This window comes from Anas platyrhynchos, chromosome 1, assembly GCF_047663525.1.
Source record: "Anas platyrhynchos isolate ZD024472 breed Pekin duck chromosome 1, IASCAAS_PekinDuck_T2T, whole genome shotgun sequence".
NCBI lineage: Eukaryota > Metazoa > Chordata > Aves > Anseriformes > Anatidae > Anas > Anas platyrhynchos.
The window spans coordinates 189,367,871-189,387,504 of NC_092587.1; the positions used below are offsets into that span (position 1 = coordinate 189,367,871).

General features: G+C 43.9%; 1 protein-coding gene across 1 annotated transcript in view; it reads left to right on the forward strand.

The window, feature by feature from the left end:
* Positions 1 to 17,292: 17,292 nt before the first annotated feature.
* The window catches only part of RDX (radixin), a 39,734-nt gene continuing 37,392 nt past the window's right edge, over positions 17,293 to 19,634 (forward strand). Inside the window, exon 1 of the mRNA XM_038175571.2 lies at positions 17,293 to 17,534. The gene's annotated coding sequence lies outside the window, so the exon portion shown is untranslated. The remainder of the gene's footprint in view (positions 17,535 to 19,634) is intronic.

The following is a 19,634-nucleotide window of genomic DNA, read 5'->3' on the forward strand; positions in this document are numbered from 1 at the left end:
ACGGTCAAAAGAGTGCATCAGATAATCTAGTCTGACTTTAACCAGAAGGCTGCTCATCATAAATTAATGGTTAATGCAGGAAATAAATCTGAAAGGGACCCTCTGGACCTTCCAATTTAAACCTTTGCTGTCACATGCAATTCAAGTCACTAAATGTAAACTATTTATCTGTTTCTTAAAGGTTTTTTGGTGGTATTAACCTCACTGACAAAAAAAAGGTACAGAAATTTCACTCCTTGGAAGGGTAGAGAGCCCAATTATTTCAGATAGTTCATTTTATCAATTTAATTTTTATTATAGGATAATTGATACTTATTTTTCCTTGGCCAGTGCTGCCCATGAGTTTAATGTTTTCTGTTCTTTTTGATGTTCACCCCACTATTTGTCTTACCCCCTCCAGCACTTTTATTTAGGCTCTGTTTTTATGAGTCCACTTTCACAAGGCAGAAACCTCTTGTGTAATTCTCCTGGTTCTTCTGCTGAGTCATTTATGCATACGCTAGTTTGAATTCACCCGTGTTAAACATGGGCAAACAGTTAGATTGAAGCAACCAGATTGTTGCTTCTCACTAATGAAACCACAGTTAACAGCAAGAGTTCTTGATTCCCCCAGACTGAACACAGTACGCTCTGGACTTTGCTTCAATCTCCTTTCATGTGGGATTTTCATTCATATGTCCTTTTCATGAGTAAGCCCATTTCCAGGAACCTACTCTACCCCCATGTTCAGCACGTTCCACAGCTCGTTTGCAGCCCTCGCACTGCCATTGCCCGGAGTGCATTACCCCGTGGAGAAGTTTCATCAGCAGAGTCCAAGGTCAGCTCCTCCACTGATAAGAGCTGTTGTGAAAAAAGCCAGAAGCAAGGGGCTGCCCCTCCTTTCCCTTGGGAGCCACTTTTAAGCTGAGGCTTTGTGCTGGCCTTTCGTGCAGCTGTATTTCCATCTGATCCTGACTACTGTCTTCTAGCCCAGTCCTGACCCTGGTTTGCTGCTCCACATCCTGGCTCCTTGGCCATGAGGTGACTGCTCCTGTTGCCTTGGTATCATGCCCGGATTCCCTGCAGAGCTGCCAGCTCCCTGCCAGCCCCCTACCCTCCTTCCTTTTTTTTCCTTTATTTCCTTCCTGGTTTCTATATAATACACGCTTTTGGGTGGGCAAGCTTGGACAAAGTGGTGCAGCAAATTATGTCAGGTCTCCTGGATGGAAAGTAGCAGACTGAAATAAAAGACAATAATTTTTAACGGTGTATACCTGACATCTCCTGGAATCTCACATTGCTTGTGTGCAAGTTTTCCTGGCTTGTCTCCACAACATGTTCCTTCTAACGGCAAACAGTTTGCAATAGGAGCTTCATCTTTCCTATGTGTTTTTATAGGTTCAAGCATATTGGGAAATATGTATTTTTTTTCACCATTATGACCTCCAGTTCTTTACTATTTTTTAAATTTCTATTTGCGGGAGGCTGACAAACCACTAGATGGCAAACAGTTTCTGCAAAATAATCCACGTGTATTCACACAGTGCTCTGTCCTCAGCTTCATCACCAAGGCAAAGGGGTGTAGTCCCATGGCAGTTCATAGGAATTTGGGGTGAAGATGCTATAGTCCTGCTCCTCCCTGCCTCTCCCTCCATTTTGCTGTTTAGTGTCCACTCAGACAGGTGTGGAGTGGGTTCGTAGAGGTGGTCTATGCTTAAAACAACCTAGAAAAAAAAAAAAAAAAAAGTAAGCTGTTTCCAACCATTTCAGTTCCATCAATCAGCTTACAGCCCCCTTGTGCAAAACAAGGTTTATTCTGAGAGCTGCAGTTACAGCTCTATGCTGCCGGTGAATGGTATCACATATTCTTCTATCTGGCATAAAATCCCAAGGTTCAGGTATGTATGTACACAGATGCTCAGCACATATTCTCTATAAGTTACTAAGGATGACCTCTGTGACTCCTGGTTTTCTATCTACAAGAGACATGGCATGAAGGTGTATCTCCAGAACGTAGCTCCAGCTGTTTTGAGGAGATTTTTAAAACAAATAAAAAGAAATCTACCAAGTAATGTGACTTTGCTGTCTGATGATCTTTTCTGGTCATTATTGAAGTTCTGTGTGAATGTATTTTAACCTGGATTTAATTGGAAGAAAAATGTTATTGGAGTCAAATTATCCCTTTCAGTTGAATCACTTGAGGAGATCCAAGGAAAGGAGAGGATCCATAGTCCATGTGGAGCTTTCCTTTTGTGATTGCCTCCTGTTAGCTGTCACGGGGGCAGAACCATCTCATCCACAAACTCTGATCTGGGGCAGTGTCCTTAGTGACACCCTGGGACTCCCTGCTCTGGTTTCTGGCATCACTCTTCCAGGTCAGTCCTCTGGCTACGGATGCTCCTTGATCACAAGAGGTTTATTCAGTATAACTAAGCCCTCACAAACAAACAAGCAAAAAGAAACAACAACAACAACAACAACAACAACAACAACAAAAACAGGAGGATAAGGCCATATCATTTCATCTTGGCAACTTGCATGTGACTGGGGGCGGGAGTAGTCCTGTGAGCTGCTGGCACAATATCATTTTCTTTTTTTTTTTTTTTTTTTTTTTTTTTTTCCTCAACTATGACATTTATTCAACTTGATTTTTCTAGTTCTAAGACCATACAAATGATCAAGGTCTTTCTCTCCACCTGCCCCTGGCACTTCAGCACTAGAGACCTTGATCTAACTTGAGGAAGGCAGGAATGTGCAGGAGTTCTCATCAGCGGAGGAGGGATAAATGGAGAGGTAAAATGTACATGAGGTGGTTGTTTTTATTTGGGGAATGAAAGTGGTTTTAAAGCTTTTCTGTGAAAGGCAGATAATCAGAGCAGCATCACATTCTGTGTGTAGCTGCCAAGCAATTCTGCAGTGAAAAGGTGATTTGGATGTGAGAATTTTGGCACCGTTGGTGAGGATCCGATAACTGCAGCACAGCAGGGCAGGAGAGTGTTTTGCTTCCAATTGCTTTGTCTTCAATGATTTCAGTACAGCACCTGAAACAGTGGGAAAGAGATAAAAATGTTTGGAGTTTGTCATCCCGAGAGGTGGAGCTCTGGGAATCCACTCAGAGAGGACAGCTGAGGAGGTGGGTCTGTCCTGTGACAAGGGGGTGAATTACCGCCCTGGAATTCAGCTGAACTGGTAATAATTGGTTGTTCCAAAGCCACGGGTCTGTTGTACACACGAGACTGCAAAACCTGTGACAATTTCCATCTCTGCCCAGGGGACTTTAAAGTTAGTTTTCTGGAACTCTTGATCCTGTTCAATAGGAAAATATGTGAGTTTTTCACAGGAAAGCTTTTCTTACTCTTCTGATTTTCTGAAATTCTTCTGCTTCATGTTATCCCTAACATTTCATAGCAATAGCTCTTCCCTATGATAAGTTGAGAAAGTGGTGGACAGCTTAACATGAAATTTTCAAAACAAAGCAGAATTTGCCATCATAGTCATAGCCAGCAGGGCGGTAACTTTTACCGATGTGAAGGTTTGTCTCCTTCAATATGGTATCTTAGCGTGTGCTCAAAATACAACTGTACGAGTTCATGAAAGTGAAATCCACTGCAGGCTGATAAATATAAGAACACAGTGTCTAACACGTCTGCAATCCTTGATGTGCACATTGGTGGAAGCTGGGGAAACGCTGAGGGAAAATCTGTGCTTGCTTCATTCTCACATTCATTCCCGGGTGTCAACTTTCTCAGTTGCTAGAGGCAAAATACTGGGTTTGAGGCACCTTTGGACATTTCTTTGGTCTGACTCCTTCCTAATTTTCTGGCATATAATGCCCTGAAGCTGTGGCTGAAGATTTCTCACTGAAGGACAGGAGCTGAGGAACAAAATCCACCACACCTTCCCTAAGGAATTTGGGCAATGTTTTCATTGCTACCCATGTCCCAACTCCTGATAGTAGTTAGACTGTAATTAGAGGCTCCAGTTAAACAAGAAAGACATTTTCTGACTGCACGAGGTTCATGTTGACAATGAATTATACGGACAGATACCCCTGTTGCCTATTGGTGCCCAATTCTCTTCTCTGGATAATGCTGACATGAATTATCAGTAATATATTTTTACTCTCTTCCCAGTCCTTACAGATGTTTCTCAAAAACACATGCAACAAAGGGGAAGCAAAATCTCTCCATTAAGCAAAGATGTTGATTGCTGTAGATTCTGCAAACCCTGCTGTACTGCCACTTGCAAGTGAAGTGAGAAAAGTATAAGGTCCTCCTCTTTACTACTTTGAAAAATGCATCCTCGGATAGCCTGCTAGGAAGGAATGAGTTCATATTTAGTGGTAGACTATCAGTTCGTAAAGAGAAGCAGCTCAATTATGCAAGAGAAAGAGTTTAGTGTAAGATTCTTGCAGAAAGTCTAGTGTACGAGGGCAGTGCGTTAAGGCAGGAGGTTTGTGTGGCCACCAGGAGGCACAGCAAGCTAGGGCTCCACCGTGCTCACACCACTGAACACAGCAGTAGTGAAGGGAGGAGAAAGTTTTCATATGACTTTGCATCCAGAGTAGGAAATGGAGAGATTTCTAATGAGCAAAACTGGGAATGTGGAGAGCTGGCAAGAAAATGAAGTAATAAAATGTGCAGGTGTCAAAAACCTTCTCTGATCCAAAGCTTTAAATTCAAATAAATCTTGTTGCTGCTGTTCACTTTCATTGGAAGACATAATTAGTGTCTGAAAATAAAAATGTGAATCAGTGTATAAAGCAATACAGGGGCTCTGCCTCGTAACATATACATAAGTAGTTGTGTAAGAGACCTTTCCAAATAGATACAGTTACGTACACATGGAAAAGATCCTGCAAACATTTATGCATGTGAATGATCATACCTGTTATATATTAAAAATAATTTAAAAAAGACAGTGCCAGACTTACCAAGGGGTACTCACACATCTGGCACTGCACAGCTTGTAGTTTGTAAGAAGCTTAGCAGTTATGTTTTGCCTCCACCAGTGTGACTGAAAACAATGACCCTCTCTGGCACCCTAGGAGCATGTTTATTATATTCAGAATGTGAACAGAAGTATTTTTAAAGCTGATAAATTTTATATTTTTTGTATTATTTTAACCAAAGCCTTCTTTTCATCATTTCAAAATCAGGTGATCAGCAGCTGAGAATGTAAAATCTAAAATCTGATCTTTTCCTAGGTTGGAAGAGAAACCTGAATATAAGAACACAGAAAAGAAATAAAGAGAGCCCCAAACTATTATTAAAGGCTCATGAGTGTGTTTGTTTCTTTTTTAATGCCAGTCTCATGACTTTCTGAGAGCTGATTTATTGAAAGCCTCGGTTTGGCAATTCTGCGCTTGGCTAGCTTGGGCTTTACCCAAGTCCCCTTTTTTTCTTGGCAGCACTTAAAACAAGCTGAGATGGAGCCTGTGCTCCTTTGTAATCCAAGATTGCTGTGTGCAATCAGGAACCCTTCAGCACAGGAAATGAACAAAGCGCCCCAAAGCCCAGCTGGGGCTGTGGGGGGCTGCTCCTGCATGGGTTTGGTGCATCCGACACGCTCGCCGGTGCAGAAATTTGCCTTTACTTTAAATTGCGCTAGCTTAGCTGGCAGCAACCCGACCGCTGCAGACTCGGTTGCTTTGAGGGAACTCACCTGATATTTCCATTCCTTTATTAACTGCTATTTCCAGTCCTTTAGCATTTGCTCGAGCTGCTGCTCCGCAGTGAGCAGAGGCAGCATGCGGCCACCCCCCGCAGCATCCCGTGTCCCGCTGGAGCAGAACAGCAGCAGCGCCAGGTGGTTTTTGGGAGCGCTCAGCGATCCCAGCAGCGAGGCAGCAATAAAACAATGCTTCCAATGTACTGCACTGCCTCTGCCAGGCAGCTCTTGTTTCAAGGCTGGGGCATATATATTGCATAGGAGGTTTCTCCTGCGCTGCTTTTAGGGCCTTCGGCCAAAGTGCTGGCACAGCGTTGGAGTTAGTAACCCGTGGCAGTACCCAACTGCTGAGGTAGCGCTCTGCCCTATTACTTTTTAACACGCTTCTGTTTTCTGTATATGAGCACGGGTAATGGAATCGGGCAGCACTTGGGTTTTTAAATAGGCCAAATTCTTTGTTTTAAACGGGCGTAGCTGCGGAGCTGGTGGAGTCCTTGCTGCAGTACACCACGCAAAGCCAGGCTCACCACCACGATGCAGAAACCTTGTGCAAAGACGAGTAAAGGATCATCTAGCTCCAGGGTTTATACCCTATGTGATTAAGCATGATGCTTTTAGTAATCCCTTAAAAATCAAATGTCTTTTAAAATTGTGTTGTACCGTCCTGCTCTCACCGACTGGCCGGCAGCTGAGATTTCAGCCCAGGTGTTTGCTGCACTCGATAGCTTTTATGTGTGGGCTGGTGGCTTCCTGAGATGGAAGAAGCTTGAACTGTTCAGCTCTATAATGGAGAAGCAAATGCTTTTCTAGCAATTGCTAGCTGTGTAGCAGAGGGGAGATATTTCCTGAGCCAGCACTGTTGCAGTCATCGCAGGCCAGCCTGCCCGTAGAACCTGCCATTTGTTAGCTGGGACAGCCAACGAACTAGGCTGCATTTGTTCCCTTTTATATCTATCGATGCTGGGTTAATGGGTTAAAGGGTGTGTATGAAAGGCTGAAATCTCCAGCACTGCAAACATATCAACAGTTTTGTTTGAAAGATTAATCCCACTGCATAGAAAACCACAATGTTATCAGACAGCTGAAGCAAAAATGCAGTTTTTACATGTGTTATTGCAAAACACTCCAATTTTACTGATGGAAAAATACTCGGGTTCAAAGACAATGATGCAGAATTCCGTGCTTTTATTTGGGTGTGTTATATTTTAGTATAAGTACAGAGAAGTCAGCAGGTAGGAGAGCACCCCCTATACACCAGGGCTCGACCTGTGGCCCATCTCTCGTGTGCCAGCTGCAGAAAGGCTCGCAGGCAGCCCACGGCAGCCTGTCCCACGCCGATGCAGCCTGGTACCCATGACTGAGCCGTGCCTGCTGTGAGCTAACCCCGGGGGTGTGTTTGCTTCCTCTCGGATCCCCGTGCTCCACCGGGTTTACGCCTGACAGAGTGAATCTGTTCCAGAGGAAGCGTGCCGAGCAGCCGCCAGGAAGCAGCTGAGGTACACTCACTCAGCCCACACGAACCCACAACTCCCCACATCCTCATCTCTGCCTCCGGTGCATCTTCTGCTTTGCAAGAAAATATTCTGGAAGAAATCCTATGTTCTGCACTTTTTGCTAGAGCTCTTCCATCTTGTGTAAAGAAGCATAATAGTGCCAGCTTAGTTTAGGGCAAATGATATGTTGTAATCTATCTTGCTTAATTTGATGATTTATTTATCTTTCTTGTCCTACAGATCTGTCAGTGGCTTTGCACACCATATGGGAAGAATACAAGTCCAGTGGTTTAGATTTCACTGAATATGGAAAAATCTAGGTGGGTTTTTCTGCAAACCAAAACGCGTATGAACAGTCCTTCAAAAACATCAGGACTGCTAGTGAGGCTCGTAGGTCTTGTGAGACTAGCTTTGCTGTCATTTTAACTTACTGCAGGAGAAAGTAGTGAACCTTTGAGTAAGGGATTACTTCAGGTACTACACAAATATTTTTGAGACCGATTGCTGATTATATTTATGTACAATTTAGCAGTTTGGATACCTTCAACGGATAAGGAAAACTGTTGGCAATTAAAAGTCCCTTCCGGGGGGGGGGGGGGGGGGGGGGGGGGGGGGTGAAAATGTTGTGAGAAGCAAATGATATCTGGTTATACTAACACCTAGAAGAAGGTCTGAACCCTTTATATAGAATTATTCTGAAGGGTCGTGTCTTGATGAAAAATTCCAGGAGCGGTTCTCAGCTATGCAACTGCACTAGCAGCAGTGGCACGAGCTCAAGCAGAGACAACAGCAGAGCTGTTCTACCATTTCGAAGCCACTCCAAATAGAAAAGGCGAGAAGAGTTAGGTTATGCCCATGTGGCACGGTGAAAATTGAACACAGAACTCACCTCCATCTCAGTGACAGTATGACTGCTGGCTTTACTTGCAATGTCTGGATTAAAAGCCTCTCTGCAGGCTTTGGGCATATCTTCATTTTCCTTGTAAAATCACCTTAACAGCCTCTGTTGCTGAGTTTTACAGTGTGAGTACTACGTCTTGCAGGATGTGGTGTTTCAGCGTGACCATAAAATTACTAATGAAAAAGACACTTAAGTAGAAATGTTATGTTCTGCTCTGCTACCATTAGCAGGAGGAGTGTGACTAGGCTACTATTGAAAAATGAGCAAGTTACCTTAAAAGCTGGATTCTGTTCTTCCACAGAGAGCTGTATAGCGGAACTTACTGCCATCATAATTTGGTGTACGTGAGAGAATGAATATTAAAAACAGCCTTTGTAAATACAGAGAAGTTTTAATAATCTTGGATGGTACTGTGGCAGAGCCTTCCATGAAGAATGGTAGTACTTTCGAGGATCTTAACAGTTGGCGATTGCATTTTAACATACAAATTTTAATTGGTAAGCAGAGCTGCAAATAGGAATCTAACTCAACATTTTCATGGTCTGTTGCATTTGGGAACAAGGTTTTCTGAGCCCTAACTGTTGTACAGTAACACCTGAAATGAGTTTCTGCCTAAATGAATTTTCCCAAAGCCCGAATTGTGTAGAAGAACTTTCTACCCAAATTAAGGATTTTCTGAACAGTTGTGTAACTTGTATTTCTTACGTTCTCCTAAAGGGAACTAAGAACTGACCTTTCAGAAAGAGAGAGTTTGGAGCAATTATGTGCACTTCAGTAGTCGCTTTGCAACCTTGCTTTATAGAATTAAACCTTAGAGATTCTTCCCCGTTTTTCCTCAAGGCATGTAGAGTTTGATCACTGACATGCTCTCTCTGTGGGCTAAACCTAGTTTTATTTCTCAGACAATGTTGAGCTCATTGGAGCATATAACGTGCCATACTGCATTATGTTAATTTAGCCCGATTGTGTACATCTAACCGTTGTTGTTTCCCAGTGCTGCTGAGAAGATACAAAAATAAAACAAACCCAAAAATATTGTCATCAGAAGTGTGGTGATGGAGAATTGAACTTAATTACTAACTTGTGGTTCAAGCTGGCTTTCTCTTTCAATACCGCATATAAATAACAAAAATATCCAGAAATGCAATAATTCAGGACAAGAAAGTATTGCACTCCCTCTTAGATGCTTGCTGTGTGTTTTCACTTCAGTAACATCCTGGAGCAGTGATTTTCAGTCCATTTTGTTCTCTGATGAAAAGATAACACTTGGTTTCAAATACACTACTTTTCAACTTCATGATCTGCCTCCTCTTGTATTACAAGACTAAGGATATGAAAGCTCATGAACATGTTCTCTATTCTATTTTTATGTTTGCCAGCATTTCACTAGATCTTGATCCAGAATTTCTAGGGATTATTTACTAAAAAGGGACCGAAGCAATACCATTTATATTAGCGAATCCAATGGCTTAACATGACAGAGCTTTGAAACGAGGGAAGTAAAGGAAGAGAAATGGGACAGCAACTACTCTTTCCTAAAGCACAGTAGTAATTTAGAGATGTGCTCTGGTTTCTTAGGGCAGGTGGCAGCTATTTACCCCCTTAGGTAATACTTTATTTGCTGGTACTTTGTGTCAAGTCCTGTGGATTTACCACCTACCTCAGTTTAGGCTGCTGTATGTCGAAATGTCACCGTGCCATTTCAGTTAGTTGCTCCCCGTCACCTGCTGCCCTTTCATCCTACCAGCTATTCCTTTTTGTTAGTCACTCATCAGTGATCGTGTGCTTTTCCACAGGAGATCATGTATGAAGACAAACAATCTTTGTTGCCCAAGGAAGATTTTTTCTCAGAGCTTTCTGTTCCTTTTTGAGGACTTTCTGCATCCACAGGCTGAAAGTGTGGTTTTAGAACAGGGTGACTGCTAACCCTGAGCACATTTATGCCTAATGAGTTTGCCCAGGCTTTTCACATGTTACTGCAATTACATCACTTTTTCAACTTTATAACATTTTTTTCTTGGTGGCTGACTTGACAGGAATAGAACAAAGCACAAACTACAAATAGAAGGTTTCAAGCCTGCCCATTGCTGTTCAGCTCCTTTTCTATGCAAAAGATGACAGCAGAGCACTCAACCCCTCTTGGCTTTCCACTACTATACAGTGCTATTTTTTGTTTGTTTGTTTGTTTGTTTTCCCTCCTAAGCCTCAGGCTTACATGTTTGAATCTCATTTATTACATTTCTTAGGCAAAAAGTTCTAATTCAATCAGATGCCTTTTTGCCTTTTTTTTTTTTTTTTTTTCATGACCTTTCACCATCTCCAAATGTCTTCTTAATTCTGTAGTCTTTTAGGCTCCTGTTCTGTCAAGGAGGAGGAGTGGGGGCAGCTCGCCTAGGTTAAGCCACCACCACTGATCAGATCTGCATGCAATATTTCATCTCAGGTTGGATATTCGTACATCTATCAGTTGAACATTTTGTTGATTATAGGCACATATTGTACTGCTTAAATTGATAGCTGTGGTTTTTTTTTTTGCAGAATCACGGAATGATTGAGGTTGGAAGGGATCTCTGGAGGTCATCTTCTACTGTGCCCTGCTCAAGCAGGATGACCTAGAGCCTTTTTTCTGGAAACAAAATTGTTACCACATAACATGCAAGATTAAGTCATTTTTACCATCTCTACCTTGTGTAAACTTCATTTGCCATTGTGCTCCCTGTACCTCAGCATAGATGGACTTCCTCCTGTCTGTCATAGACTGACCACAGAAACAAGGTCTGCAGGGCCCAGCTGCAGCAATGAGGAAAAAAATGCTCAACTTTACTTATGTGATAGGAAATGATGTAAAGAAGTGAGAAGGGGCAGACGTTCAATTTAGCAAACCTCCACCTTCATGCAAAGTTTCAGCATTTTTTTGACTTTTTTTTTTGACTGGCTCCACGTAGAAGAAATTCCGATGATGAGCCATCAGCAGGGCAACCAGCGTAACCCTCCTCTTGGGTGTTTAAGTGGGAGCAAGCAGAAGCATGCTTTGTTTAGGAAGATCATGGAGCAACTTACTTGTTTTTATAATTTTAATTTCAGCAGCATCTGAAGTCCCAAATCTGTCCTTATGTTCCACCCTTTCATTCTCTCTTCACCTCTAAACTTCATGAATGACCTATAATAGGAAGACATTAAAGGAGTCTAAAATGCATTTCTCATTTCAATTTTATCCTCTTTCATTGCTTTGGTACCCTTGTAACATCCTAACTCACCTGGCTCTTCAACTACCAGCATTCCTTAACGATAGCCATAGCCTGTATCTTTTGGTATTTCTCCTAAAAGCAAGTAAATACAGCTAAGTTTTTCAGCCCTTCTTCACACATGGCAAAATGAAACAGCTTTTAAAGGTATGAGAAGCTTTCTCTTTCCTTCCTTATGGTTCTCTTTGCTGAACTTTAGTCGAGGATGATTTCTTCTGATAACATTAAATTGGAACATGATACCTGCTGCAAGAGCACATGCCCTCTTAAGGCCAAATCACCTTACAGACTCCAAATTGCATCTTTGTAGGTGTGCTAATGAGAGAGCCCTGAGATTAATCTGGCTTCTGCAAACGAAGAACCTTGATACACGCCTCACTTGCTGTGCTAGGGAGGTGAAAAAAGGAGTAATCTGCAGGGACATGCACTTCAGCAATAGAGTGGTAGCTGGCTTTAATGACTCATGCTTTTGTTAGTATTAGCTCAGCCTTTTTGTTCTTAAATTCCTTCAGAAGCCCAGAAGTCTGCTGGCTTGCTACTCTGTACAAGCAGATTAACTCTGAAATAAGCCACTGATTTCAAGGGAGGCAGAGTGGTAAAATAAAGAAGGAATTGTATTTGCTGGCTACTTTACATCAAATTCATGGTGTGGATTTTTTTTTTTTTTTTTTGCCATTGCTTTTTTTTTTTTTTTCCCAGCGGAAGTTCATGATTAAGGGCTACGTACAATTTAGATGAAAATAACGTCAGCAAAAATTGCCATCTGTTTTCTTCTAACTAGAACGTTTTCTTAGTAAGAGTGGGCTGGGGAGACTTTTGTGGAATATCCCCTTGAAGAGGAGATGGGGTGCCTCCTTTGGTTCTGCAGGCATTTTTTCCACCTTTTGTGATGCTACTGACGTAATATCCCATATGTAGAAAACACAAAATGGAACAGCTTTCACTTTTCTTTCCTAAACATATGTAAGCATTCCTGGAAACTCCCCTTTTAGAAAAGGAGTCCTAGCCACTCTGTTTGGACAGGGCCGAGGGGAAAGGTGGACTTCCCTTCTGAGGTTTTGACATGTCCAGTTTGGCAGGGCAAGGAGATGACACAGTCTCGAGACTGTATTTTGGCTGAAAACTCGTAACTCTCACAGCCTTGATTCTTTTTGCTTCTTAATAAGGAAGCAAGTGAATGCAGTAAAATCAGAAGGGTGGAGGACCTAAAAATACTTCAGTGACTGATTCCTAGTAAAAACCTCTATATTTTAATATGATTTTGTTTATTCACTGAGTTGTACGGCTGTATCTCAGAACAGCTTACATGCGCCTCGGTGGGTGGTGGAAATCAAAACCATTTGCTTTTACTTTAACAGTTGTGTATTTTTTAAGCTTTCAAATGCTTGCATCCAATTCCTTGGTAATCACGTTCCCTTTTTTCATCCACAGAAGTAGATCCAAGAAAAAAAAGTTGTTGTTGGGATTGGTGCCTTTAACTCTGCCTATTGCCTTACCTCCTCTTTTATTTCACAATAAATTCTCAACATTATTTTGCTGAAATTAATATCTCCAGGATTATCAATGGCTTTAATTTCCACTGCTAAGACCTAGCCACAGCCATATGATAGCTAAAATAAACACTGTCACTAAAAAAACAACACTGTCACTGCGGAACAACTTGTACTTGTCATAATAATTACAACTATGAATGAGATAAAAACATTAAGTGGCCAGAAGCAGAACTGCAGCTAAGTGTCAGCTGCTAGATGACAACCTCATGTATCAGCGAAGGCACGTTTGGGTGACATGACACAGGAGCAGTGACACGCACAGATTTGTCCCAGCTGGAATACAAGAAATCAGACAGCTTGCCCCAGCCTTAGCTGCAAAGCAGTTTAATTTGTTAATTTCCCTTTGGGCAGTTACCAACTATTATTAAAAAAAATGTATCATAAAATAAAAATAGTGGCTGAGGTAATAGATGAAAAATAACGACTGGGTAATCTGTATTTTGTGTGAAAAAATTAGATTATTTGCAAATTGTTATCACAGAGATACAAGTACTGATTCACTTAAAATGAATTCAGATCTGTATCTGAGACTCTTAAACGAACATACTTCAAAAGTGATTTCACTATTTTCAGTCTTGAGCAGAATAGGTATTACAATTTGGCCCTGAGATGGGCTGACACTGCAAGAGTGCTGCTCTTTGCTGCAGCATCAGAGGCTAAATACCTTAGAGAAAAATGTGGAGGAGGTCATCATATGTGAGAGATGTTTGGTAGCAAAGCTTTTGGGCTACTCAGACACAGCAGTGGGAGACCCATGGCCCTAGCCATGGGGCTGCTTGTGGTGGGAGCAGTCTTCAAGAGAAGCACTGTTTTCCTGAAGTCTCACTGGGAGGCACTCAATGGGCTGCAGGACAAACCATTTGCAATCAACCTTGCAGATTTTCAGTGGTAAAGGTTAAGCCAGGTTTCAGTGTGAATGTTAAAGGTTAAGCCTTTTCAGCTAGGTTCTTAAAACAAAAGGGAGAACTGTTTGACACCAAACCAGCTGCCAGCATAGCAATTCGGTAGCAGATTATCTGGAATTTTGTTTCCCAGATGCTTTGATCAGGCTTTGGGGTCCTGGTTTATCCTGTTTTCTGTGTGTCCCTGATGAGGAGAGAGAATCCCTCTTCCTTGTAGCACACGGAGGCTGTCCTCCCTCGTCACAACACGTGTACAGGGGAATCTCCAGAACTGGACTCCTCGACATCTTCCTGGAGCTGAGGCCATCAGCAATAAATGTTTGCGGAGCTGCTGAAAATCAGAGAATTGAGGTGTTGAAGGACACCTAAGTGTGCTCTGCACAGCTACAGTATTTCAGAACGGAAAAGGAGCAATCCTTCCCAGAAACATACCACATTGTGCCTTTTGAACTTGATCAAAGCTCAGGCCATATGAATACACTCAAGTAAAGGCAACTTGGATTGTTCAGTGTTGTTACTGGAATCTTTATATTTTTATTGAAACTTCATATTTTAACAACACACTTTTGGAATTAGATAAATTTAATTTTAGATGACAAATTTAACAACAGACACAAAACCTATTACTTCAGACATTTACTGTAAATTCACCAAATATTTAAAATATCTGTGAACTGGATTCATCTAATGACTCCAAAATTCTTTCAATTCCATTTTTTTTTCTAGCAGAGACTTAAAAAGGCAACACTTGTTGGAAAAATAAATGTGATTAATGTCCATTAAGGCAGCATATCCTATTATATTTATTCAAATATTAACAAAAGAATAAACAATTCCGTTTTAGACCGCACAATTAGTAACAGTTAAACTACCCTGCAATAATTCTTGGCGCTGTAAGGTCTGCCTCTGTAAACATATTAATAGACGAATATGTGTGTATTGAGTCACATGCATAAATATGCCCAGAAAGAGCAGCTGGGTTGCAGACTTGCAGGCTGCGTCCACGTATAACTTCTCATGTCAGTGGCATGGTATGGGCAGAACTACGCTTCTATCCGAGCTGACAGCATAACTCTTGATTGGATTACAGGCTAAAATAAAGGTGTATTGCATAACGTTTAACATGCCAAGACAATTTGGAAATTTCTCAGTGATTTTTTTTTTTTTTTCAGTTCTCCTTTCCAAACCGCCTTGTCCAGTAAATGTCCCTCAGATTGCACGATTAGCTTTAATAGAAGAAACTTCTAACACTGACTAATGCTCTCCGTCACGGCTCAGAAACCTTTACTGTCACAATTGATTCTAGGATTAATTCCTCAGATAGGGCAGTGGAAGTTTAAAATCTGTTTTTTAATGAAGAGCCGCATGTTGGCATTACTGCTGGAAGACAAACTTTTACATCATGCAGTTACAGTATTCTTATCGTTAGCTTTATCTTTATAACAGTTACAGTATTCTTATCATTAACTTTATCTTTATAACCTACCTCTTCAATAACTGTGCAATTTAAGCTGATATGGATATCTGAAAGCTCTCTTTATTGGCTGTAATTCTTTCTGTAGTTTCAGTGTCATGGCTAAAATGGGTATGGTCACTAACTACACTTTTCCTTTTGCTGCCCTGCTTTATCAGCCACACTGCGAGTTTACACCTTGTTAAGGAAGCAAGGCAAGAATAAAACCACATTATACTGTTGACAAGGTAGATAAGAATGTTATTTAGCTTGACTTTTTTGAGGAATAATATTCTTTGTGCACCGTTATAAGAGATAAAGCATATCTTAAGACGATAACGCGCACATTGAAAGGCACTTTCTTTACACCTGCTATCAGCACAGAACCATGTCCTAGTGCAATACACCGACACCTGAGCCACTCCACGATGGACTCTGTCAGAGGAAGAGCCAGCCTCTAATTCAGTCAACTAAAGTGAAGATGTTTTTATCTGTTACTGCACTGATTCATAGACGATTTCTGGTCTGAATCAAAGTTCCTACCCTTAGGTCATTGAATGGATATTAAGGTCTTGTTTTCCATGGAAGAGCTTTTATTGATTGCCTTTGAATCTTGCTCTGACATGCAGAAAAAGGCCACTTGAATGGGGAAGAGTTTGTTGCATACTGACGATGATCAGTGGAACCAACCATGCTTCTGCAGAGGCTGCAGGACACTTAAGAAGTTTAATGTGCTCCAAAATTTTCTCTTTCAAACCAGGATGTTCTTGAGGACAAGCAACAACAGAGAGCAGGTGGAACTAGCCACGGTCACTTTTTCATTGGAACAGGAAAGCAAAAACAAAGCTGGAATTTAAATTTTAGCCCATGGGAAGAAATTGAATCTATCTTTAATAGACCGAGATGTTTGGGTTCTGTGGTGATGACTGCGGGAGAAATAAATGCCTATTTGACATACACAATAAAATCCATAAAATCATCACAGATTAAATTCATTAAATGCTTCTAGAAGAAGCAATTATACTCAGTCTTATATAAATTTAATTTCATCACAGATTGCACTATGTAGTCATCTAGTTTATGGGAATGTTCTTTAGATTTTGCCCAAACAAATGCAAAAAGAGTTAGTCAGTGCGGCTCCCACACATTCACGGGGGTATTACTCCTTGTGGCTTCCCGAGCCTCTCTCCTCTTCTTCCCCACCTCCGATTCATCCTAAAACTAATTATTCTTTCTGAAGGGACATTAATTGGCAATTCCTCCCAGTTCTTCCCCCAACCTTGCCTTCTTTATCAGGCAGCCAGAGGGCGAGGTGTATTAATAGCAGCTGCATGACTCAGGGCTGGGAGCTCAAGTGGATGGATCCTTTTGCTGTTTGGCCTCCCTGGCTGCACTGCCAATGCTCAGGGCGCACCTCCAGTCCCTTGCAAATAAAATAAAATAAAATGCAAGTCCATGGTGTGTGGGGGGTAAGGGAGGGGGAGGCTGGGACCGCCTCAGCTTCGTCCCTCAGGATTGGGAGGATCTACTGGGAGAATTTCCTCGTCCTTCCACGAGAAGTTTGTGGAGGGATTTTTGAAGGGTTCGCGTATGAAAAAAATTTAAGTGTGAATAGGGGAAGCCACGTGTGACCACAGCACGGCCCCTTCCCCCTCGGAGTGATGGAGCAGTGAGGGTCCCACCGCCCTGCGCCAGCACGGACGCGGGACCCGTTTCGCCTCTTCAGGTGGGCGAGCCAACAGTTTTTATTTCATTTTTACTTTTATTTATTTATTTTTTTTCTACGGGAGGACGCTCCTCACGCCCCCGCGACACCGAGGGGTGGCACCACGCCTCCCGACGGCCGAGGACCGCGGGCGGGCACCTCCCCGACGCCTCAGCGCGGCGGCAGGACACGGCTCCCCGCCGCCCGCTCAGAGCCGCAGAACCGCCTCGTCACCGCGCCCCGCCGGCCCCGTGCCCCTCCGCCAGCACACTGTGGGCAGCGGCGCGGCTCGGCTGCGGGCAGCGGCTTCGCCCGCGCGCCGCGCGCATGCGCCTCCCCCCGCGCGGCGCATGCGCGCTGCGCCCCGAGCCGCGAACCCCCCGGCAGAGGCGGGGAGGCGGGAGCAGGGAGGAGGAGGGGGATGCGCCCGGCGGCCGCCGCCGCCATATTGCGGAGCTGTCAGCGCCCGCCGCGCTCGGCGCCTCGTCCCCGGCGGCGCCGCCAGCAGCACCGGGGCGGCCCCGCAGCGGCGGGCGGGGGCTGCGGGGGTGGGCAGCGAGCGCCCTGAGCCCTGCGGAGCCGGCAGCGCCTCGCCCCCAGACCCCCCCGCCGGCCGGGGGAGCGCGGCCCCAGGTGAGGCGAGGCGGGACGGGGGCGCTGAGGCGGCGCTGAGGCGGCTCCGGGCTCCCCGCAGGCGGCGGGAGGGGGCTGCGGGGGGTCCCCGGAGCTCGCCCCCGGCCCCGCTGCGTTATTTATGTCCCGTCAGCGGGGAGGGCAGGGGAGGGCTCGCCTCACGAGCAGGGAGGGGGCTGCGGGCAGCTGTTGCTCGCTATTGTGCGCGGCCCGCGGCCGGTGCAGGAGGGCCCCGAGCGAGCCTTTGTGCGGCTGCCGGGCGGCTTCGTGCTGGGCGCCCCGAGGGCGGCGCAGCGAGGGCGTTCGGGCTTCAACTCTGTGGGATTTGGTTGGGTTTTGTCGTTTTTTTCCTTAATTTGAGCGCGGGGAGGTCTCTCTCTCTCTGGACGCCCTGCCAACGCGACTGGTCGTGGGGTGTACGAAGCTGTCGGGCATCCCAGCAAATTATTTCGCATTCTTCTCCCCAGGCTTTTAAAATAATTCCTTTTTTAGTTTTAGTAGCTACATTTCTGCATTTAAACCCATTGTGTCTCTGTGACTGGTTCGGGCCAGGGCTCAGAGGTGTCCCTGCACCTTACCCAGCCAGTTCCCATTCGCTTGTTGCCTCGTAAGCCACAGCGGCGTTGTGAGGGTTCATCGCCAGCCTGCACGGCACTAACCCTGCTCAGGTGCCCACAGAAATGCCACGATCGCCTCAAGCTCGCACACAGCACCTTGGCACGGCGCTGCTGGGCTCTGCGTGGCGAGGGCAGGCGTGGAGCTGGCACGCAGAAACCTTACGGCAATTGCCACGAGGTGGGTTTGCGATCGATAAAGAGGAAAGTAGTGACTCTGTATGGGATTGTAGGGCTTGTCTACATAGATCCATTGATTCAGCGTAAGAGGGGCTGTGAGAAAAATAAACTGTAAGTCAATGCAGTGTTCCCAGATAAGAGCCCTCCTGGCAAATGGCAGTGGCGTGTTTCCAAGCTTTGCGCTGAGTGACACAGCTCTTCCATCAGCTCAGGAGGTGAGGGAGCAAAAGTACAGTAAACAACTTTAAAAAACGCACGGAAAAGGACATGGTGTGACATGTCAGGAGCTGTCCAGAGAGTTTTCATTGACTGCTGACTGAAAGAAACAGTGTGAAAGTGTCTGTCGGGAGGACGAGAAGGGTTCTTGTCACTGCCTACTTCTGCCATCGCAGTGGAGAGTGTTGCAGGCCTTGAAGATACTCAGAGCTGCCAGAAAAAAGTTGTTTCACGGGAAATTTGGTAAAGCTGGAGGATGAGTATGGCTTCGTCTACAAGGTGCGAGGTTAGGGAGTAAGAAATGCAGAAGGTTGTGATGTTAGAAGGCAGTTCCTGGTAAATAAAGCAACTAAAGGGACTTGTGGCATTGTTAGGCTAGGTATATGGCCTTTCTTCTTCAGAGATCTTAAATTGCTGCTCAGCTTTTTAAGAAGGGGTACTTTTGTTGGCAGGGATTAAAAGGAAAGTTGTTCAAGGTATTACTTCTTTGTATTGGATGTGTTAAATACATCAAAGCTGTCCTATCGCTTTGTATTGCATTAAAAGTGTGTGGGAGTAGAGGAAAGGGAGGATTTTCAAGTCTGTAAATGTAACCAAAACTTTATACAGACCTGTGGAGAAAGACCTGATTGTCAGAAGATACCGGTACATGAAAGCAGCGCTGGGTGTCTTACTTAGCCAGTTTTCTCCAGAGCTGAAGGGACCTGGTAAACAAACTCTTTGCCTTCAGTATTGAGGGGCTGCATCTGGGGGGCAACTTCAGTGGTAGTCTAATCCTTAGCTGTGCTTTGAATTATTATTTTTTTTTTTGTTTTAGACCTTTATTAATTATTCTGTCTTTCAAGTCGTGTAATACAAGGAGAAACAAATAGTGCAGTGGCCCAACCAGGGAGTGAACACCTTGAGAACAGTTGGACTCAAGAACTCGAGCCAGCTCACGTGGAGTCTGATGCGAATGGCAAGTTCATGTTAGCAGTTTTATTTTGTGGAACTGCTGCTAAGAGCCTTACCTGCTTTATTCAGAAAACACAATACCTGCTCCTGGAATGGGTTGTAACCGGGATTTCACTTGTGACAGTCACCTACCAGT